We start from the raw sequence: 8,850 nt of genomic DNA, 5'->3' as shown, positions 1-8,850 counted from the left end.
GCGCCCTGTTTTGCCCAAAATAAGACATCCCCTGATAATAAGCCCAATTGGGCTTTTGAGCACATGGCAATAAGGCCAAGCGCTTATTTTAGGGTTCAAAAAAAATATAAGACAGGGTTTGTCATCATCCAGAAAGAATAAACACAAGATAGTCAAGAACACGGGAACATCATGAGGTAAATTAAACAGCATACAGAACACACAGAAGAAAAAGAAGGGAAAAAGGGGGAAATTCTCCTTTATACATACAGCCTACAATTGTGTGTTCTGGCCTATTGTACTCTTTACTGTTCCAGCTACTAAATTTAATATCCTAACAGATTTAAATTAAAGAGATTCCCTAAATTATAGAAGCTCAACCTCCTTGGTGCAACCTCCTTCAGAGGATAAAAATGGAGGGAAAATCATGAGGTACTAGCTTGTGGGAAGGCACATTTTTGATCTGGTCTGTTGCAATGATCTGATTCAGGCCTGGAAAACCAAGCCATAGAGTGAAAACAGTTGAAAATGAATATCTCAAGGACCTGTTGTCAGGTAAGCTGGCTATCCTATCCTGACCTATTCATTTATACTTCCTTGTCACTGTGCTATAGCACCAAAGGGCACCATTTCTCCTGAAAATGAGTTTTCATGAAAGTACAAGGGGCCAGCTTTTGTGGCATTTGACCAGCTGAAGAGACCAAAACAAGTCTCTTTGATTCAACAGACCATAACACATGAAAAAAAACTAGAACTGCAGAAAAGCTGAAATATTACTTGCAACTATGAATAAGCAAAGGATGGGGTCTTACCCTAGGAATGGTGTGAGTGTTTTGGTACATGATACTTAAATTACATATGATTTTCTGCATTTGTAACGCCAGTAAAATACATGCCTTGGCTAGAATAAACAGACAATTAAAATATCTCTCTTCTGCTTTTTGTTCAGCTTTAACAGGGGTTAAAGCTGGACATGTACATAAAAGTAGCACTAAAGAGCCGTTTCACATATGTTTTAGACTTATAAGAAAATTCCTGGTGCCTCTCTAGTTTGTATACTTACTATACTACTATACTACTTACTATAGTTGTAACCCCGAAAACTTGGGAACAAAGATTTCAGCAGCCCTGTTTAACCTAGAGAATAATAGAGGGAAACCAGGGTAAGTGCTTAAAAAAAGGAGCGGATGAAATCCTTATGAATCGCTGCACGAGGAAAAGGTTTAAAATATGGAGCTGATGTTTATTACTCACAGACTGGCACTGCACTGTCACCTAGATTTCATTGTCATGCAGAAAGCAGAAATGAAAACACAGAATTTCTCATTTTCATTCACTAAAAATAGTGTTTTATTAAAACAATGTTTCAGGATTCAACCTTGAGATAAGGTAGAAGATTTGTAGAAAGAAAATTTGTAGAAAGAAAACTTGAGCTGCTACCTTTTGATTGGCTAGTGTGGTGGGGAAAAGGCCAGCATTTGACAAGACCAGACTCGCAACTGGGTGAAATATTGGTGGGTCAAGGGGCTTCTTCAAAGGACTAGAAACAAAAGCTTTGGAACAACAAAAACCTTTACTTAGCTTATTCAGTTAAAGTTTCTGATAGATATCCAAACTAGTGGTGAAATCCAAATTTTTTTACTACCAGTTCTGTGGGTGTGGTTTGGTGGGCATGGTGTGGCTTGCTGGATGGGCATGGCAGGGGAAGGATACTGCAAAATCTCCATTCCTACCTCATTTCAGGGGAAGGATACTGCAAAATCTCCATTCTGACCCCTCTCCAGGGGAAGGATACTGCAAAATCCCCATTCCCTCCCCACTCCTGGGGGAAGGATATTGCAAAATCTCCATTCCCACCCCACTCTGGGGTCAGCCAGAGGTGATATTTGCCAGTTTTCCAAACTACTCAAAATTTCCGCTACTGGTTCTCCAGAACCTGTCAGAACCTGCTGGATTTCACCCAATCCAAACTCATTTTAAGGCTAGGCAAATCCTTTTTAAAAGGTGCACTGAAATGTTCAGGAGTGTGCACATAGGAGTGCTAGCAGAATTGTTAAAAGCAACAGGATCTTTTTCCAGGCTGTGTAGCTGCTCCGAAAGCTACTTGTGACCTGATGCTCCAATCAGAACCAAGGCATTTAGTAAATGGATGGGAACATGGTGAAGTAGAGATAAGGGCCAGGAAAAATAAATAATTGACAGAAACAATTCAATTTGAGGTAACACAATGTAGTTAATTCTTCATGTGTTTCCCTTCAATCATGCTAAAAATTAAAATTCAGGAGCAATATTTGAAGAGGTTCTGGGAACCACAAGCTGTGCTGCTTTGACATCATTATTTGGGATGATATAAATTGAAAAGTGGGGATAAATTGAATAATATAAGATACATGTGAATCACATTTGCTCATTATCTGCATATTCCAGCTTCTACAGACAAGCAGGTTAGCTAGTAAAAATAAATATAATGGTTCTCCTTTCAGAGTAATTAGGGGATGGAAACAATCAGTTGGTTGGTCAGTCAAACCTTATTATTTCAGCTAAAACTTTCAACAGAAATAGGGAGAAAGAGGTTCCAAAAAAGAGTCAATGATGTCCTAAACAGAAATATAATTGGCATAATAGTGATACTTCTGGTATATTAATTAAACCAATGGAAGGATAACATTTAAAACCAGGCTTCAGAATTGTATAGGGTGAAACCAGATACTGCCAATACAATTATCCTCTAGCTGGAACTAAAGCAAAAAAAGAAAATGAATTAACTTACCCCTTAAGAGCTATATCTAAAATGTATACTGATTCAGATAGTATGGTGTATCTTCCATGAAGTTATTGTCATATGGACAGAGTGAATGGCCATCCATTCCTGCACATCTGTGTCCTCTGTAACAGTTGAGGGACACTCGGGTATAGGTATGAACTCTCACCCCGTAGCTACTCTGAATGGAGTGAATCTGGTACTGTTGTGTACTGCGTTGTTATATGATACTTCCGCATAAGGGAGTAGTTCGGCCCACTTGTTTTGCTGATGGTTCATATAACAACGCAGATACCGTTCAACCATGGCATTTGCTCTTTCTACTGCCCCATTCGTGGCGGGATGGAAGGCTGAACTGAGACCCTGTTTGCTACCCACTTGTTCTAGGAACTTCCGCCAGAACCTTGTGGTAAACTGTACCCCCCTGTCCAATATAATCCTCTGTGGGATGCCATGGAACCGATAAATATGTACAATAAATAACCTTGCTAGTGTCTTCGCTGAAGGTAATCTGGAGCAGGCAACAAAATGTGCTTGCTTCAAGAATAAGTCGATGACCGTCCATATAACAGTGTTTCCCTGACTTTCTGGGAAATCGACTATAAAATCCATGGCTATTTGTTGCCATGGTTGAGTTGGATTGGCCAACGGTTGTAATAGCCCTGGAGGTTTCCCCAGCCTGATTTTCATAGTACTACAAATAACACAACTCCGTACGTATTCTTCTATATCCCTTCACATCTGAGGCCACCAAAATTGCCAGTTCATTAAATGTAATGTTTTTAGGAAGCCGAAATGTCCGGCTGCCCGCACATTGTGGCAGTGCTGTAAAACTGTTAATTGTACAGTTTTGGGGACATATAGCTTGGACCCCTTCCATGCAAATCCCTCCCTTTTCATCAGCCATGTTTGGGTCTCCTTGAACCAAGGGTTGGTGGTGAAGGCTTCTTGAATAACATGGGATATGTCCTCGCCACTGCAACTCTGCGAAGCTGCTATAGTGGTTGGAGCTGTGTTTGCTTGGATCAATCATACCGGCAATATTGCCTGTACAACTACCTCCCTAGTACTATCGTATTGTGGTTTTCTGGATAAGGCATCCGCTAGGAAATTCCTCCCCTCTGGGATGTATTTCAGGTTGAATTTAAATCTACGGAAATACAGTGCCCAGCGGACCTGTTTTGGGGATAGTTTCCATGGGGATTGCAGAGCCTCCAAGTTCTTATGGTCTGTCCATACTTCAAAGGGGACACTCCCCACTCCAATAAGTGGCGCCACATCATCAACACCCACCAAACCACAAAAGCCTCTTTCTCCCAAATTGGCTAATTGCGTTCAGTGTTGTTCAACTTCCGTGACATGTACACACACGGTTGGAGGGTTCCCTCCTCATTGGCCTGGAGAAGTACTGCCCCTACTGCCACCTCGCTGGCATCCGCCTGTACCACGAATGGTTTGGATGGGTCTGGATGCCATAAGATTGGTTCCCTAGGGAACAAGTCTTTCAAGTGTTTGAATGCCTCTTGGCAAGTGGTTGTCCATGTGACAGGGTAACTTGGATATGGGGTTTTAGTCAGGTGTTTAGTCCGCAATAGATCCGTGAGTGGAAGTGCTACCTGGGCAAATGATGGTATAAATTGATGGTAGAAGTTAGCAAACCCCCAAAAACTTTGTAATTGTTTTCTGGTTTTAGGGTCTTGTCAATCTAAACCACCTTGACCTTATTGGGGTCCATCTCCACACCTTTTGGTGATATTCTGAAGCCAAGATAGTCCAGGGACGTCTTGTGGAACTCACACTTGGAGAGTTTAACATATAAGTGAGCGTTCAACAGTTTACATAGCACTTGCCGTACCAACTGGGCATGTTCTTTCATAGACCGGGTGTATATGAGGATGTCGTCCAAATAGACGAGCACCCCCTTATACAAGTGTTCATGCAGCACCTCATTGATGAACTGCATGAACACTGCTGGTGCGCCTTGGAGTCCAAATGGCATCACCCTATACTAATAACTCCCCAGGGGACAGTTAAAAGCCGTTTTCCATTCATCCCCAGCCTTAATCCTGACCCTGTAATAGGCTTCACAGAGATCTAACTTCATGAATTAACAACCTTCTGACAATCGAGCCATCATGTCTTTTAGGAAGGGGAGGGGGTACTGATGCTCTACGCAAACTGCATTGATTCCCTTAAAATCCACACATAGACATAACCCACCATCTTTTTCCTCCCTAAATAACTACCCTGGACCTAGCAGGCTGGATGAAGTCCCTCTTGAGATTCTTCTCAATATCCCTAGCCCTAATGATTCTGTCAGGTTCCAAACAGAATGCAAAAGAAAGGACACAAACCTGGTCTGTTGCTGCCTTCTTTTATTAACTTCCTGGCATGTACTGACAATCTCTATTGAATCTTTTGTTAGGGCTACATGCCCATGCTCCCTGCTACCTTTTATACAATAAACACCAACCCTCCCATCATCCAATCACTTGCGTCTTTCTTTCCACGTGTCCCAGAGTAATTGCTCTCGGCTTTAAGCCAGCATATAGTTACACCCCCAGCTTGCCTGCTTGCCAAAACCTCCTACCTAATCGGCTGGGTTCTCCCTCCTCCAGCCCCACCCACTGCCTTTTAGGCCTCTTTCGGCCCACTCTGCCATCCTGGGTGATGTCATCACCACGCCCCTCAGCTGTTTGGCAGCCATGTGGCATCCTGGCAGTTCAGCAAGGTTTCTCGGACCGGTCACATTCTGGTTGCTTCTGGCACAGGTGAGGTTCGGCGTGGCCACAGAGCTTACATCTCTCGATGTCGTGACAACGTTTCAGCTGGGCTTGGTGGGATGGTGACTGTGCTGGATGTTGGACGCATGACTCCCTCCGAATGGCAGCTCTGGGCCGGCTGGCCCGCCGGAGCTGACATCCACCTTGTTGTTGGTTGTCCTCTTCTCTTTTCTTTTATCTTTCCCAACATTATAGTCTTCTCCAAAGAATTAGGTCTTCACATAATGTGTTTGAAGTATGATAATTTGAGCCTAGTCATTTGTGCCTGAAATGAAAACTCTGGGTTGATTTGCTCACAATCCACCAGTTTGTTTTCTAGGCTGTCCATGGTATTTTCAAGAGTCCTTCCTAACATCAAAGTTCAGAGGCATCAGTACCCTTCCCCTCCTTCATCAAAATCCAACTTTCACTTCTTGAGTGTCACAGGGAATACTCTGACTTGCACAATTCTGATTTTTCTAGATATAGACTATAGGATTTGAATATCTTTCCAAGGCATTCGTGGTTATTCTACTATATTATTCAAGAAAATATGTGCAGCTGGTGAAAATTTCACTTAAATATTGATCTTTCATGCAGAAGGTACATGAGAATCAAAAAGCAATTATTCATATTTGTATCTGCAAGTTTTGCCAATAACTTCTCTTTTGTCAAATAGGTCCATGGACAACTTTACTCAATCTTTGAATTTACTTTGGAATTTAGTGTCAAATTGTTATGTTGTACAGTATATTGTTGTTTATTATCATTCAGAATTATCTATAAAAATCTATGCTTGGAAAAAGAAAGGAATAAACTGTTTTGTCTTTGTATGTGTATATGGAATTGACATACTATCTTACTAGTATAGTGGTTTGGAAGTTTGGTGTGATATATTAGGAACTGGGAGACTGTGAATTCTAATCCTCCCTTAACTGTGAAAACCAGCTGGATAATATTGGGCTGGTTCTTTTCCTGCAGCCTAGCCCACCTTACAGGTTGTTGTGGTGGTGAAAAGGAGGCAGCAGTGTTATGTACTATAACACTGCTTTATAACACTGCCCAGTTCCTATACTTGGGCAGCCTGGCTGGCTTTATACACAACAAAAAGATGGGATGTATTTTTATGGGTAAATGGAAACAGCTTTGGAACACGAGTAAGTGGGTGATCTTTGTACATGTCTTGTTATCCCACTTACCAGGGCATCCTGATGGCCACTGCAGGAAACAGGAAACTCTGATTCTTTTCAGAGGTGGGTTTCAGCAGGTTCTGACCAGTTCTGGAGAACTGGTAGTGGAAATTTTGAGTAGTTCAGAGAACCGGTAGCAAAAATTCTGACTGGCCCCGCCCACATCTATTTTCTGCCTCCCAAGTCCCAGCTGATCGGGAGGAAATGGGGATTTTGCAGTAACCTTCCCCTGGAGTGGGGAGGGAATGGAGATTTTACAGTATTCTTCCCCTGGAGTGGGGTGGGAATGGAGATTTTACAGTATCCTTCCCCTGCCACGCCCACCAAGCCATGCCTACCAAGCCATGCCACGCCCACTAAGCCACACCCACAGAACCAGTAGTTAAAAAATTTGAAATCCACCACTGATTCTTTTGATAAACTTCAGCAAGTGGCTTCTAACATTGCTCCAGTCTTCTCAAAGCAGGCTTTTAAGTTCACAAGGTGGAGAAGTGCCCTACTTTCCTCAGAACAAAGTAACAGAATAACAGAGTTGGAAGGGACCTTGTAGGTCATCTAGTCCAACTATCCACCCAAGCAGGAGACCCTACACCATTTCCGACAGATGGCAGTCCGGTGTCTTCTTGAAAGCTTCCAGTGATGAAGCTCCCACAACTTCTGAAGGCAAGCTGTTCCATTGGTTGATTGTTCTCTCTGTCAGAAAATTTCTCATTTCTAGGTTGAATCCCTCATTGATCAATTTCCATCCATTATTCTTTATCTGGCCTTCAGGTGCTTTGGAAAACAGGTTGCCCCCCCTTCTCTCTATGACAACCCCTCAAATATTGGAACACTGCTATCCTGTCTTCCCTGGTCCTTCTCTTCACTAGACTAGCCATGCCCATTCCTGTAACCGTTCTTTATATGTTTTAGTCTCCAGTCCTCTAATCATCCTGGTTGCTCTTCTCTGCACTCTTTCTAGAATCTCAACATCTTTTTGATAGTGTGGTGACCAAAACCGGATGCAGGATTCTAGGTGTGGTCTTACTAAGGCTTTATAGAGTGGTATTAGTACCTCCACTGTAGATTAGGACACAAACTGACTTGTTCCTTTCCCTTTTGCAGGTAGTTCTTGACTTATAACCATTTGTTGAGCAACCATTTCTACAACGGCACTGAAAAATGTGATTTACAATGGGTACTCATACCTACAACCATTGCGGCATCCTCACAGTCATGTGATCAACATTCAGGCACTTAGTAATTGGTGTATTGTTACAAGGATTGCAGTGTCTCAGGGTCATGTGATGGTCATTTGCAGCCTATCCAGCCAGCAAGTGAAGTCAATGGGGAAAGTGGGATTTGCTTAACAACTGTGTGATTCACTTATCTGCAGTGAAATTCAATTAACAAACCTTTGCAAAAAAAGAATAATAAAATCAGGCATGACTCACTTAACAACCTTTTTAATAACAGATATTCTGGTCCCAATTTTGGCCGTAAATCGAGGATTACCTGTATATGACACCACCTCTGGCGCAAGGGAATATACATAAGTTCCTAAACTTGGGCAGCCTGGCTGGCTATTTACTGTAACACCCTTTTAAGAAAACAGGAAGATAGTAAATAATACTGACTTAATACATAAACGTGTACTATTCTGTAGCAAATGTATTAGAGGCGATCATAAACACAAACGAAATCTAGGATGCTGGAAACTGCCATATGTCTATCCAGGAATCTAGGAAGAATACCAAAGTAGGGCACAATTTCAGTTCAGGATTAGAAGTGAGAGGAGGCAGCATCCTGAGTCTCAGGAGAAAACACTGGGGCTCCCAGGGCATTAAAGTGCTGTTCTACACTGCAAACGGGCTGGAGCGGGAGTCTACTTTTAACTTTCTAAAAAAGCACTCAAGACCTGCCTTTTGCCTCCAAGTGCTGGGAAAGGGTGAGATTGGCAAAATGAATTTGTTTCAGGCTGCACGGGAAACTTAACCGTGATGAAAAAAAAGTCTATTGGTTTTAATGTTTTTGGTTTAAATGTTTTCATTATAAATATCTCATTCGTTGGTTGTAAGCCACTCAATTGGTTTAAGATAGGTGGCTACATGGAAGGAAGGAAGGAAGGAAGGAAGGAAGGAAGGAAGGAAGGGATGGATGAGATGACAGACGAGATGAC

This window comes from Pituophis catenifer, unplaced genomic scaffold (assembly GCF_029215685.1).
Source record: "Pituophis catenifer annectens isolate HBS135680 unplaced genomic scaffold, rPitCat1.0.hap2 SCAF_1, whole genome shotgun sequence".
In the NCBI taxonomy this organism is placed as follows: Eukaryota; Metazoa; Chordata; class Lepidosauria; order Squamata; family Colubridae; genus Pituophis; species Pituophis catenifer.
Note: the sequence above shows the minus strand (reverse complement) of the source record.